This window comes from Micrasema longulum, unplaced genomic scaffold, assembly GCF_059751315.1.
Source record: "Micrasema longulum isolate JH-2025_06_02 unplaced genomic scaffold, ASM5975131v1 h1tg001563l, whole genome shotgun sequence".
In the NCBI taxonomy this organism is placed as follows: domain Eukaryota; kingdom Metazoa; phylum Arthropoda; class Insecta; order Trichoptera; family Brachycentridae; genus Micrasema; species Micrasema longulum.
The window spans coordinates 110,346-125,833 of record NW_028278746.1 but is presented as its reverse complement, the minus strand read 5'-3'; the positions used below and the strand labels follow the sequence as shown (position 1 = coordinate 125,833).

The window sequence follows — 15,488 nt, the reverse complement described above, 5'->3', positions numbered from 1 at the left end:
CATAGTCCTAACGCTTCTATATGCCTGCGTAAAAAATTTCAACGCTTATCAGTTCATGGTTTACCTCTTCGTTCTAATTATCAAGGAACTCTCTTAATACCCATCCACAATTCCTCTTTCTTCTCTAACTCACATAGTGTCCATGCGGCTCGACTGTGGAATCATCTCCCATCCACCATCAAAGATGTTACTACATTATCTCTGTTTAAATCACGTCTGAAGAAACATCTCCTTTCTCTTCCTTAATCTCTCCTCCTTTCTTTTTTCCTCTTTCCTCTTATATTTCCCTTTTCCCACTGAGTAATAGTTTTGATTTAAGGTAATTTATAAACAAAAACGATTATTTCTATTTTTATATACATATCTTTAGCTTTTTAAGCTTTTTTTTCTATTGAATATGTTCTGTTACTTGAATTATAAAAATAAAACTTTAACTTTATTGGTTGGTTGGAAGAAATTGCCATTTGGCAATAAGCCCGCCAATGTACAAATAACATTCTGTACAAAAAGTCAAATAAATAAATAAAAAAACTGATCATGATACCCTGCGATTGGCGTACTAATGCAGTGCTTTATGCACCATTAGGTGCGGAAAGACAATGATGATGATATAAAGTCAATCGATAGTGAAGTTATCACTTTTGCTTACGTCACTATTGGCATTATTTCGGCGACTACAACAAAAAGTACGGCATTTGTTTCCAACACTTAACAGACGATATTTACAGAACTTCATGAGCGTGTAAACGTCACAAGTGCCTTCTTAAATTGCCCATAGAATAGTGAACTAATTAATTTTACACGTTGAAAAAGAATAATTCTCTTTTTTTTTGTATAAATCACAGTCAAGTAACTTCTTTTCATACTTTCGGTACAAAACCGCTTAATATTGTAGTGAAAATACTTCCCCAGGAGAAAATAATAAAATATAATCTTGTACTACATAAATAAACGCGTTTTCCGTTGGTTCATTAGCGAAGGAATGAGGTTGTATCTGAAGATGTAAGAAAAATAAATGGTTATTACTAGAAAGCTTAGGGCCGCCGATCACGCGGAGATCAGATCGGGCGAATTATTTGTCGGACGGCAAAAGAGAATTTTCGGACTTTAGAGTTTCAAATATCTGGGCCTCGATTATGATGGGGAGATAAAGACGTCATACCTTCACCTTGACGGTATAGTTGAAGATAAATTCCCTCTAGCAATTGTAAAGATATACGAAAAAATATGAATAAATAAATAAAATAAATAGAAAAAGCAATTTAAATATAGTTATTTCAAGAATTAAAAAATACTACCAACCCCTCCCCTTCATGTTTTGGGTAGGTACATCGATATGAAACAAGGGGACGCGTACGTCACGGTACACATATCTACGCTCTAAAATGACAAAGTTTCAGTATGGCGTCATAGTTGAAGATAAAAGTCTCCCGACCGACTACAAAAATACACTACCCCACCATCAAGTTTTGATTTAAGTCGTAACATCGTTTTCTACCGACGGGTCTAGAACCCCTCGATACGTTTATCTACGCATTTAAAGGGTCAAAAATTTTGTTCTACCGAGACATTTTTCCTTTAATTATGATTTATTAAAAAAAATTATCGGTTTTAGTTTGGTATTTTTTTTTTAAAGTTTATTAAAAATATGAGAGAGCAATAAGTAAATTTTGAAGTCGAATTAAATTCCGACATAACTATCAGTTTAATAAAACGAACCCCTAGATGCGAAAATAATGTCGCTAGGTTTTGTGATATTATCGAGAGTCAGCCTAGTAATCGCTCTGTACTACCTCAGTAGATAAATACAGGCGATCGTTAAGCATGTCGTTTTGGCATTTACGACTTATCACGTTTATGTGATTTCGTAAATAAATAAAAAAAATGTGTTTGGTGACCTGATCTGACCAAATAAAAATTATGTCATATTTTCTATCAAAGTGCTTTTGTTTTTATTATTTTTTTCAATCTGTGAAATGACTAATTGAATAAATGTCATGTTTTAATTTAAAATAATTTATTTTTAAAAGGCTTTTTTTCATAAATTCATAGCTGAAAATCTTCGTTATGATTTTTAACTCATAATTTGGTGCTTACTTTGAGAAAATACAAAACAATCTACGACAGAATAAAAAGGTGTCACAATTTACATCTTTAGAAATTTCCCAAAAACCTTGTAAAAACGTCATTAATAATTAGGTTTATTTTAGTTTTTTTTAGCCGACAGACGTTGTCCTGCCCGAGCGTCGGCAAAATACTTTTTATTGAAAAGTAGGTACATAGGTACTTGTTTATGGTTGAATTCCAAAACATAAAATAAATATTTTCTCAAATATGGCATTCTTTCTGCAAACGTCAAACTCCGCTCATCTCACCAACAAAAGGGTGTGCTCATCCAGGAATACGATTTTTTAAAACGTATTGAATTAAATATTATTTTAGTGTTTCCGAAAATCCAATAAAAAGAAATAAATGGGTAGAAATTAAAAGGTATTTAAGAAAAGAATCTGATTGAAATCCAAAAAAAAACGCTGTTTGTTAACACTTCGCGCTCAGCCTCCGTACCGGCTGGGCGTGAATTATAGTTTATCTCTCCAATCGTAGCTTAATATTTGAAATGAAATTGTAAACTGCTAAACAAACATTGTGTTAGTGTTTATAAGTGGTCGGTGTGTAAACAAAAAGTGGAAAAAGAAGACTATTAATTTTTAATCATTATTTTGCGCTTTTTTCTTGCTAAAAAAATATGTGACAAGTAGTGAATAACGGAAACTTTCAAACAGCAGTGCGCCTACTTTAAAATCATAGAAAAGTACATGAACCCATTGAAATCGTTTAAGAATGTATTAATTTGCGATGCGAATGTACCAAGATTTAACTATCTAGAATACTACCTCCCACGACGAATTACAACAGTGCTACCAAAAGTGAACTTATTGATAAATACTCAATAGATTTAAAATATTCTTTCCAATATGCTCGTACACACAAAATGATACGTCAATCCTCGAACCACTCTCATACATCCGTTTGTCTAATAATAATGTAAAAAATAAATAAAATTGAGCGGGAATTTCATTCTCATTATAAAACGAAATAATACAGACTGAAATGGATACAAAGTCGTTGGAACAATAAACTTCTTTCCCCCCTTCGGCAACTGCACGTGGACCGGACCATCTTCTAGGAATTTATAAAAAACATGTGTTTGCACATGTGCGATACTGCAACAGTGACTAGTGACTACCGAACATCTACGAGGGCTACCCTTCGGATATTTTTACCGGTCTGTCATCCATAGTGTTGAAGTGCTTTATCTGTTTAGTTTTTTATTGTTTACTTTTTAGCACGAACACCTTACAAATTGACTATTATGCTCAATGTTTGTTTTCGTAAATTTATTGATAATTTTAAGTTGCCAGAATTTCACTCGTCCATGCACTTTGTAGCTGCCAGACGATTAGTAATCTAGCTTCAATAGGTAAATGTTATCAACAATCAAATATACAAATTTAGTTAATGAGGTCTAGAATTCCAACCGTCCATGCGCTCAGTAGCTGCAAGACTTGTTGTTATCTAACTTCTATTTTTATAAATTTGTTTGTAATTTATTTTTTTTAAATATCACTAAATCTCTTAACTTGTAAATAGGGGCTAGATTTCTTATTATCTATGCGCTCTGTAGCTGCAAGACGTGCTGTAATCTAGCTCCTGTATATCATAATTGGAGACGAGGAACAAGAATCCCAACCGTCCATGCGCTCTGTAGCTGCAAGACGTGGTGGGATATTTATTTACTGTACAGCGCCCTTGAGGTGATTTTCACAAAAACGGCGCTATATAAATTATCCAAATATATATATATATATATATATATATATATAATATTCAAAAACAAACTTTTTTCACACACAAAAAAACAATATCTTCCATTTTTGCAAATGCATTCTCCTCGAACGCAACCCTGGTAGATCGATGAATAAAACATTTATGCTTCTAACTTTTTTTTACATATTCGATTGATGATTTTAATATCTACGAACACGCACAGCGCAAAGATCTATATTTCTCTGAAAACCGCACGTAAATCGGTTAAGCCGTTTAGGAGGAGTACGGTGACATCACACGCACATCGGAATTATATGTATAAAGATGTTGATTTATGTTTCAAGAATTGTATTTAAAAAATCAATTAACACGCCAGATACAAATGATTTTTCATATGTCAATATAAATAACTCCTTTGACGTTACTACAAAGTTATGTCGTCACTTTTTCTGACAACTGTCATTCTAATCGTGTTACATTTTAAGGACTATAGTAACCTTAGAGTATATACATCTTAGAGTCCGTACTATTCCAAAGTTTGTAAGAATTTTTGAAAAGGGGGCGTGGTCGTTTGTTTAGTGAAGACGTTTTTCGTTTCCAGATGTTTATAAAACAGGGTTGTCACAAATGCACGACTTAAGGCGATTTTTTACAGAGATTGGTAGGGAGTAGGAAGTACAATAAAAACGTTTATTTTAATTTAGTAACAAGTTCACTAAAAACATTTTTAATACACAAAAGTAAGCAATAATGAACATTATAAATAACATTGTTGAGTACATGAGTTAATGTTAAAAACAAATATGCAATTACATATAATAAACAAGTAAAACTGCAATAAAGAAAATTTTTTAAGTTTGAAAATTAACTAATTTGTTAAAATATTGAAAAAAATATTGGCTTGCTCTGATGGCAGGTTGTAACTTACATCTTTAAAAACTGGTTAAACGGGGTCTCCAATTCCATAATATTTTCCATATTCGTTGTTTGATTTTAAAACTGAAAACAGTAATCTCTATTTTAAAAAAAAATTTAACTTGTATCTTTGGATAGATTTGGAGAAATCACGCCGTTTCACCGAAGAGGTAGGCAGAGAGGATATAACACTATATCACTCTGTCTTTGCATGTAGATCTCGCTTCTTCTACATTCATACATCTTCTCATGCACGTACACTGATTTTTCTGACTTTATGGTATATAAATATGAAATAAATGTATATTTTTTTATTTATATCCCTACAGAGATGAGGTAGAATTTTTTTCCAAATTCAGGATTATGGATATTCGAGCGTTTACAGGGCTTATGACCTGTCATTGGCTGGGTTAAGTGACCACTTTAAGTACTACAACATTCCCCATTCCGCTTATTAGCGAATATCCACACCGGTAACATTTTTGATTTTTGTATTTATGTTATGAATTTGAGAAACTATCCACAAGCGAGTTGGAGGGCCATCTATGTATTGATATTGAAGTTAAGTATTTTAATTAAGCAGATTACTTTATTTTATGTAGTTAAGACTCTTCCGAGTTAAATTAAGTACTAGTAATCGCCTGCAGATGACTCTGCAATTTATTTTTATTTATAATGTATATTTACCTACGGCGAGTTAAGTTTTTGAAAACAAGGGGGTACAGCACCATTTATAACACGTACCAAATAATTTGTTTTTGTCCAAATTAATGGACAGAAAGTGGTTGGAACACACCCAATTGTTATTTTCAGGGGACAATTGTTCCGTCCTGTCTTATGGATCCATTTATTTCACCTTATTTCATCTATCGGGAATCCAAAAAAAAAACCTTAATTAACTATATTATGCTTATAAATTTATTAATAAAATGATTACACTAATAAATACCATTTAAGTGAAAACGTAATATTTTAAGGTAATGCGCAGCCCTGGCATTCTTAATTATAAGAGCCGCCCAAAAAGTGGTCATAAAAATACCATTCAAAATTGGCGCAGATGTATTGTCATCTCTTTTAGTTACATTCAATAAACGGCAATTTCACATTTTTTCAATGATATAAAAAGAGAAAGAATTATTTCTAGATGTCGGTTGACTCGGTAAAAGGTCGTCGAGTTTGCGTGTCTTGAACATTTAAAGAAATATTTGGATTGAAACGATTGAAAAAAATGATTTAAATCACATAAATTCAATGTATAAGGTATTTGAATTACATAGAAACAAATGCTATAATCATTGCTCAAATGATAGTACAAAAATAGTGGTGCATTTATGTTGAAAACTACCAAAAAACGTATTAACTTGAAAATGTATAATATTTGATAAATACCTGTGATAACTGAAGCGTTTTCTCCCTTTTCCAGTTCTATTTGAACATCCTTTCATGGCACAAGTCGGCATAATGAATTTTGATGTAATTAGCACTAAATACGTTAAACAATCATCAAAATACCGACAGAGCGTTTGACAGTTCGAAACAATACTGGCCGCCTACGTAAAAAATGAGCATCGTAAAATTCTAAAATCGACTACAAAACAAAAAATGAGGACCGTACCCACAGATTTTTTTGTCTCCCTTTCTCTCATTCAGAACATATTGTAAAAAATGATTCCGCTATAACCGGCAACATGCATTGGATTGGTAAACTGTTTTGTTGTCTCTCTATATATGTATATACTCTTGGATAGTAACACATTTGAGCCATAGAATAGCATTTACGAACAGGCACCCTTGCTTTTCAAAAAGTTCGGATACCTCTTGTGTTTAAAACCTAAAATTCCTAGGTAAGAACATGCGCTTTTCTTAACATAAATTTCATTCTTAATCTCCTGATTAACGACGATGGGGACCTGAATAGAATTTGAAAAGAAACTCTTTTTAATGATGTAATAAATCTATCGTACGACTGCGTTTGCACCGTGTTTGCGGCCGCTAAAATGTTTTTTCGCATATTTTCTCCCGCCTTTCCGAAGGTGTACTAATGGACCCCCTACACAGAATGTAGCCAGCATTCCCCGAGGAACAAGAAGACGAGAGAAGAAGATGTACGGAGACTAAATTAGTCCCGTAATGATGTTAGTTCTGTGCACGAAAACCGAATGACGATGTTCGCGATCGCTTCGTCGAAAGATCGTAACGATATCGATATTTTAAAACTGCAAAAATGCTGAATTTGTGGCAACAGAAGGGGAAAACACTTTTGAGAACGGAATATGGAAATCTAGGCATTAACAGGGCTTATGACCTGTCATTGGCTGGTTTAAGTGGCCAATTTTTACACTGTGTAATATTCTCAATTCCACCTATGTTTTAACATATACATTTCCTCTACGCTTCCATCTGTTGACTTTTGCGAAGTAAAAAAGCTGAAACGTTTATCATGTGGATGCGATTCGTCCAGTTGAATCAATTCACCTACTGGGCTACTGATCCAAATAGAGAGGTAATCCAGCCCGTCTGAAAATATTTGGACTTACTCAAAACATAGCTGTATAAATGTAACTGGAACCTTACTCGGTCAAAACGAAATGCCGATTATTCAACTCTTGTTTAGTGCCAGTACTATATGGGTAAGATTCTTGGCACCTTACCAAAGCTCATAACGGATGACTACTGAATCAAACCACATCCTTAAAATAGAGAAGGTTCCAAAGCAATTTTTGCGATACTTGTATCTTAAAGAAAATAATAATTATTCATTATTTTACCCATCATTATTTCTAGCAAGGACGCTGGATTACAACACCCTCGAATCTCACCGTTATTTTTTTCTTGGAGTTCTCCCATTAACAGGGCAATTCGATTGCTGAGTACGGCTTCTGCGGATAATATGGATATATTTTTCTGTACACATCGGCAGTTTAGCAGCTATCTGCTTTCTATTCATCAACTTCTAACTTATATTTACAATCTGAATTACATGATGGGTTAAACCAGCCCATAAAGTAATGCAGACTACAATTGCCAAATAAATAAATAAATAATAATGAAAATACGCACACAGTTTCATTCTACTTTTATTCATAATATTTACCAGCAACCGGGTTTCGTTGTGACCGACATCGTCAGACTGGTTAAAATGCAGTTCCACCAAGAAATGTCAGTAGAAAAACTCAGTCTAATAATAACTACGTCAAAAAAAGGTACAATTTTTTTTTCTCATCCATTTCGAAATAGGTCAGCGGTAGAGATGTGAGGCTGGTAGTTATACCATGGGTAGTTTAGTGCAAGAAACGTATTCTACTGTTATAATACGGTAGAATACGGTAGGCGTCGGTAGTTTTTCTTAATGAAATGGCTGTATAATCACCTGATTAGTAATATTTGATTGTAAGGACTGTATTATAACCATTGATATTTTATAGTTAAAAACTATGTATTTTATTTTATTAACATAAACGGCAAATCTGCCTTTTACAAACATTAATAATACTAACATATTTGGCTTAATATTTAAAAAAAATAATTTTACAAACATAAATTTCCTTATACCCAAGATTAATAAAATAAAAAATTACATAAATAAAAGAAGAGTGATACTTTAATCCACAAATTTGGAATATCCAGTGACCGGTTTCATCGCTATCGCGACAACTTCGAGACTGGTATCTTTATTAAGGAGTTCAATGCAAAACAGATGTAAGGATAGATAATTCAAAGTTATATGAAAGTAAATTAAATAAAATTAAACTAGATATTCCAAATTTGTAGATTGAAATATCACTCGTCTTTTATTTGTATAATAAATTACATTGAACTTCCATCAAGAATTTTCACTTACAAACTTAAATGTTTTTAAAATAAATTAAATATTAAAAAAATGAACCAAAAAATTTACGGAATATTAAGTAGAAAGTTTAAATAATAAAATATTCTACAGTAATACAAAAAGAAAATCATTAGTACTGTTTCATACAGCTGGGCAAAGTGAACAAAAAACAGTATATATTATGAAATGCATGAATAAATAAATATAATTACCATTCACCATATATGTGTAAGAAACGGTTTAATACGTTAGAATACGGTATTTTTCTGTATTTTTTGTAGAAAAAAAATATTTTTAGACATGAACAATCTTCGAGACCCTCGCAAAACGAAAGCATTTCGTTCTAGACTTTATTTTCGCGTTCGTTTGGGCACGTTACATATTATAACGAACGTCGTAAACGACACGTCGGAACTCTTGTGCTAAACCTGCTGGTTCCTTCCTCATATATATACTAGTAGACATAATGTCTTTTGCGTTTTGTTATCTTTTTGCTAGAAAAACAGAAAAACTATATACAAAATACAAGATAGTTTAGCTGACGCCATGTTTTTTTTGCCATCAAACGTTTGAATGTATTTTTTTGTCCGGCGGGATAAATGGTACAACATACAACCGAAATCACAAACGAGTGTTTCTCGGATCTTGGTCTCAGGATCGCATCCTCTTCTTCTTTTTCTTCAGCCTTGTTCTCTCCAGCAGTGTGCTGGATAGCGGCCTCTTCCAAACGTCTCCATTCCTTCCTCTTATTTTTCAAATTTCCATACTTCTTCATGAACCGGTAGATTTATCAACATTATTTTAAGTTTGTCCGAATAAAAAATCGGATCCAGTTCTTGTTTACAAAAGTAAACAAGAACTGGATTTCACTCCATGGGAAGCTGATAATATTAACATATTACAACAGAGATGAAGAACATTTAAGAGAAGGTTTCTTTTAAAAAATATGCACTATCCTGGATTCAAACTAAAGATATGAACTCTTTTTTTCTATGATTTATTTTGTTGCCCTTTAATAATAAGGAATATTTTTGTGTTTTTTAAAAATATTTTTTATATCCTTTTTTTATTACTATAAAAAAATTACCATATTGTCTTTTACAGATTTTTTTTTTTCTTATGTTATACAAAAATATTATAACTGTCTATTATTTATTATAGATGAAAAATTCATTAACATTTTCTTGTATACCCACGAACAGGCCACGCCATTGTGGGATTTTTTTGTTAACTATTTTTCTATGAATATGTATTTCATCGGTATGTAATTATGCGTTGTATTTTTAATACTCTGTTTTATTATTATGTTTATTGTAAAAACACAAAAAGATTTAAATAAAAAAAATAATTAAAAAAAAAGGTATGAAGTATAGAAATTAAAAAAATTAAATTGGTAAGTGTTACACAGTGTGTAATAATAGTAAGCTGATTTATATAGCGCTATTTTTGTAAAATATTACCTCAAGGGCGCTTTAAAATTGGATACTTAAATTTTAACTGAGCCAAAGTGACATTTATACCTCGAATATACCTCGAATTCATTCATTAGACGTACCTGTAGAAATTATAATGAACTCAGTATTAATGTAGACATTTTTAACTGGATGTTGCATTTGTACAGAAAATTTCTTCATGGGGTCGATTATCTGGGATAGTTGCTGAATGTGCATCTTGAGTGGTTTTTGCTATGTATATGTGCCGCGTGTAATGTACATGTTTGTGTATGTTTTATATGTGCATTCGTGTGTGTGCGTGGATGGCTCGGAGTGTACATTTGGTATTTTTATTTATTTTAATTTATTACCTCCATGGAAAACGCAAATGTCAACAATTATTCTTTTCTCACTTAAAATTCTTATTTATTTTTTATTTTTTGTCACATTTAATGTTTATATCTTTTTAATTTATGAAAACTTAATAGGTTTTTTTATGTTAAAAAATTGTCGTTTTTAGTACTTATTTTGTATGACTGTATGTTTTCTTAATAAAATAAAATAAAATACATAAAATAAAATAAATATTATATTTTCTGATATAAAATTGAGGGTATGATTATTTAAAGAAGTAAGATTTTAGTTGGGATCTGAACTGACCGGGACTGTCGATTATTCGTAAGTCTGAAGGCAATCGGTCCAGAGGCAGAGGGGCCGGCAACGGCAAAAGCACGATATCCGAATCTAGTGTTTGGGGAGCGCCGGTATTCCATAAATAATAAATAGAAAAATAATAAATATAAAAAAATAGAAAAATAGAAAAAAAAATAAATTAAAAACTATTAATATTCCCGAACGTTGACTTGCCTGCTATAAGCTGGTTCATCAAAAGTTTTTTCGTAAAGAACGACTCACGTTATTTTTTTTGCCTTTTTTGAGCTATTTTTATATATTCTTAATAAGGATATTACAACAGAGATGAAGAACATTTTAGGGAAGGTAATATATAATTAAAGGGATCTACAGGGCTTATGACCTGTCATTGGCTGGTTTAAATGGCCACTTTAAAAACTGTGTAACATTAACCCCAGATAAAATAATTGAAGGAATACAAATGTTAAAATATGGGCAGAAAGGTGAATGTTACACAGTGTGTAAAGTGGCCACTTAAACCAGCCATTGACAGGTCATAAGCCCTGTATATGCCTAGACTTCTATATTACCTTCTCTAAAATGTTATTCATCTCAAAGTATATTTTTAAGTGTCCTCGGCACGGGTAACCCCAGTGAGGTCACATTATTTTTTTATATTTTTTGTTTATAATGGAAAAAAATGAATAAATAAATAATATTAATGCTTCTAATTTGTATTATTTTGTATGCAAACTTAGGCTCTTGGCCTCATAAAGTTAGGGATACGTTATTTTTTTTTTTGTAATATGAACGTTTATATGAAAAAATCAAAAAAGTTTAATAAATAGAATAATGATATTATTTTGTACAAGAAAAAATAAGCAAAAAAAAAAAGGATTTTTTGTATAAAAATATACGCCATTTTTTCACAAAAGAATCTGAAAATCTCCCAGGCAAACAACAATAAACCCTTCCGTAAGAGACTCGTCCATTATTCAATATGGGGCTATTTTCCTTCTAAGTGAATATCCTTTAACCGCGGCTTTTCCCTTGACCCGCTCTCACGAAACATCCTTTGACTATGTTTGAAATTGAATATTAATAACATCAAAAACTTGTTAAAATAATTTTGTAAATAAAAGAGCTGAAACCTTGCTTTGCCTTGCTTGCCTTGAAACAAATGCTGGCGAGATTCATAAAGCTGAATTATTTCACCCACGAGGCAACGCCTGTGCCCAATCACAAATAACTATCGACGTGCCTTAAAACATGAAAAGCATTTGAGCGATCACAATGAACAATTATGAACATGCTTAAGTTATTTATTTATTTATTTTTAAAAAAAAACATTCGACAATGATAAATTATCATTAAAAAAAAAATACAGTTTAAAGACAGACCAGCAAAGTTTCTAAATAAAAATCATTCATATTATTTAATTGTGTTACAACAAAATAATGTGTTTATGTGTATTTCTTTGAGAGTAAGTGTAGATGTGTGTTTATGTGTATTAGTGTGGGAGTAAGTGTTCAGGAATGTGCATCATTCAATAGTAAGTGGGATCGTATCGCAGCCAGAAATAATAAGTCTTAATTTATTTTTAAATAAATAAAGGGGCATGTAAAATATATCAATAGATGAAAAAAAATCATTATAGTTAGAGCAAGAACGATAGAAGAAAAAGTGTTGTGCATAGTTAGTGCTACAGACTGGCAGATGGAATAAATATTTATTTCTTGTCACGCGAAAGGGGACATTAGGATTAATTTTGGAGGCGGATTCTTTTTATAAATTACATTTTTTCAAAACAATTATCTAATTCCCTACATTAAACCGGCTTTCTACACAACTATAGGATAATTGTTAAATGATCACAAAGACAAAGTCCATAAATAAAATAAATCTGGGATATACCAATTAAATTGTGATGATTGCGATTCAATCTACATTGGAAAAACTAAAAGAAACTTTAATATTAAAGTAAAAGAACACTTAAGATGCTTAAATAATAATAATTTTGCAAATCATCAGATAGAAAATAATCATAACTTCAATAAAGACACTGGACTAAAAGTACTTCACGTTGAAAATAAAATATTAAAATTAGACAACTTAGAAATCAAATAAACAATATTTTTTTTAGTCCTCTCCTGTCTAACCACGAAAATAATGATATCAAATTACCACCCGTGTAAGGAAAAACGACTTGATTTATTGGGTCCACGTGTAGTATTTAGTAAACATGATATAAAAAAAAGGAATCAATTCATTAGTTACGTAAACCTTGACGAAGAAACTTGTGGAAAATAAAAATTAGTGGTTAAAAATACAGTTTTTTTATTTATTTTATTATTATGAATAACCACAAAGTTAGTGCTTCAAATATTTTATTTATTTTATTTTATTTGCATAATGATTTATATAAATAGCATAATTCAGATATAGTGCGTCTATTTTCAAGGGTATTTTGTTTAGCAGATTGGCTGTAAGAGCACAGCGCTTATTGTTTTTATAATCTATTTATTTTGAAAATCATCAAAAAATAGCCAAAACGTAAAACTACTCATTTATGAATAGTTTAGCCGGGTTCAGTTTGATACGCGTACGCGGTTTCAGGACCATTATGATTCTATGGTTATATTACTTTTTAAGGTGATCAATTCATTGATTGACTGTCCAGATTTGCTGGAGTTGGTGTGTTTCCGTGTACCTGGTCGACATACCCGCCACAGATCCCCTTTTTGTTCTGCAAGTTCTAGAACCAACTATCACATGCACTCGCCTATCCCTCGGCTCCATAGATATGGCAATCAGTATGAGGACAAGGCTGATATATTTGGTTCTGGACTTGATAGTTATAAAACGAGTCTGATTTCTTTTTTTCTCTAGCAATATTACGCTTATCAGTTCATGGTTTACCTCTTCGTTCTCATTCTCAAGGCACTCTCTTAATACCCATACACAATTCCTCTTTCTTCTCTAACTCATATAGTGTCCATGCGGCTCGACTGTGGAATCATCTCCCATCCACCATCAAAGATGTTACTACATTATCTCTGTTTAAATCACGTCTGAAGAAACATCTCCTTTCTCTTCCTTAATCTCTCCTCCTTTCCTTTTTCCTCTTTCCGCTTTTTTCCTTTTCCCCATTGAGTAATAGTTTTTATTTAAGGTAATTTATAAACAAATACGTTTATTTCTATTTTTATATATTTTTAACTTTTTAATATTTTTTTTTTCTCTATTGAATATGTTCTGTAACTTTAATTATAAAATAAAACTTTTATTTTATTGGTTGGTTGGAAGAAATCGCCATTTGGCAATAAGCCCGCCAATGTACAAATAACATTATGTACAAAAAGTTAAATAATTTAAAAAAAAATATATATTATTCTTAAACTTTTCTTTATATTTAAAAATATTTTTCCTTTTTTTGTTTTTTCATATTTATGTATTTATTTCGTTAATATTTTTGGTTGCTTATGTGTATTTACCTACTTGTTACTATTGTTATAGTTATGCAATTTTATAATTTTTTGTTATGGTTTTATAGATGTATTTTTTTTTCATATTTACGTTCAATATATGTTAAAGGCAATTTATGCCGTTTATGTAAAATAAATAAATATCATTAGGATTGTAAAAATCCAAACTAACATAACGTTTTTAAAATTATTCCCGACTTGTGAAAATGTCATATTAATTGGTTAATTCGCAAGAATCTGACGTAGTTCATTTTAATTAAAACCGTTTTTGTTTATTTTTGCATCCATTTTCGAAAAACTTCACAGTACGATCAAATGCTCTAATTTCCCACGTGCAAAAAAACCTTTTTATATCCAATTTCCCGTTGCCCTGAACTTCTACGTTGAATTTTTTACTTCCCTTTGTAATCGGAGCCCAGGCGCGAGAGGGTAAAGGCATTCGGGACATTCGATAAATACCGCTGGAAGATGTTCATATGACCCTCAGCGTCTACAATATTGCCCAATTGACCCATTTGACCATAATACCCTGAGGCAAATTACGCCACTTCACTCTGATATTTAGATTCAAAACACACTTCAGACATCCGAACAGAGACGAAGATTACGCACACGACACTGGCCGTTGAGTGGCCCTTTTATACGCGTGTACCATTCTGCGTTTGTTCATACATCATTCTTAAATTGAATTTCTTTGCAACAGAGAGGGAAAATATTTATGACACGTCATGGCTGGTCTAAGTGACCACTTTACACACTGTGTTACATTCACCGTTCGCCCTTTGTTTAAACATCTACATTTCCTCAACTCTTCCATATGTTGGTTGTGAGTAAAAGTGCAAAAAAACAGGGAATTACAGGTCATAAGCCCTGTAAATGCCTAGACTTCCTAGTAAGGAAGTCTAGGCATAGAGTACCCATCTCAAAAATGTTTTCCATCTCTGTTGCAACAAATTCAGATTAAAAGATTTATTTTCAAATGCGGTTTTACACTGAAGTGCGTCGAATTCAAATTTTTAAAATATAATTATGATATTAATGCAATCTGACGTATAATTAAATTACTAAAATAAGCAAAGACTAGGCCTAGCCATTCGGTTGAATGGTGGCATTTAATGAACAGTCTAGCCGCTCGTTTGAGTGGCTGATTTACCTTTTATATATTGATGCAAAAAAACTGTATTCTTCATCCGCCAGGACACACATTTAAAAAAATCATCATCAGCATTCCCTTTCCGCACCTAATGGTGCATAGGGTGCATTGGTACACCAATCGCAGCGTATCTTGATCATTTTTGTTACGTGATGGTACGATGATCAGTCTTACGCTTCAGGTACCAGTCCAGGTACTATGAAATATTATAG

At 31.8% G+C, this 15,488-nt stretch overlaps 1 long non-coding RNA gene across 1 annotated transcript; it reads right to left on the bottom strand.

The window, feature by feature from the left end:
- Positions 1 to 4,605: 4,605 nt before the first annotated feature.
- LOC148274869 (uncharacterized) lies at positions 4,606 to 6,286 on the bottom strand. Its single transcript, XR_015824176.1, has 3 exons — positions 6,133 to 6,286; positions 5,431 to 5,609; positions 4,606 to 4,827 (listed from the first exon to the last, which is right to left on the bottom strand). It is a non-coding gene; the product is annotated as an uncharacterized LOC148274869 (long non-coding RNA).
- Between the last annotated feature and the right edge of the window lie 9,202 nt (positions 6,287 to 15,488).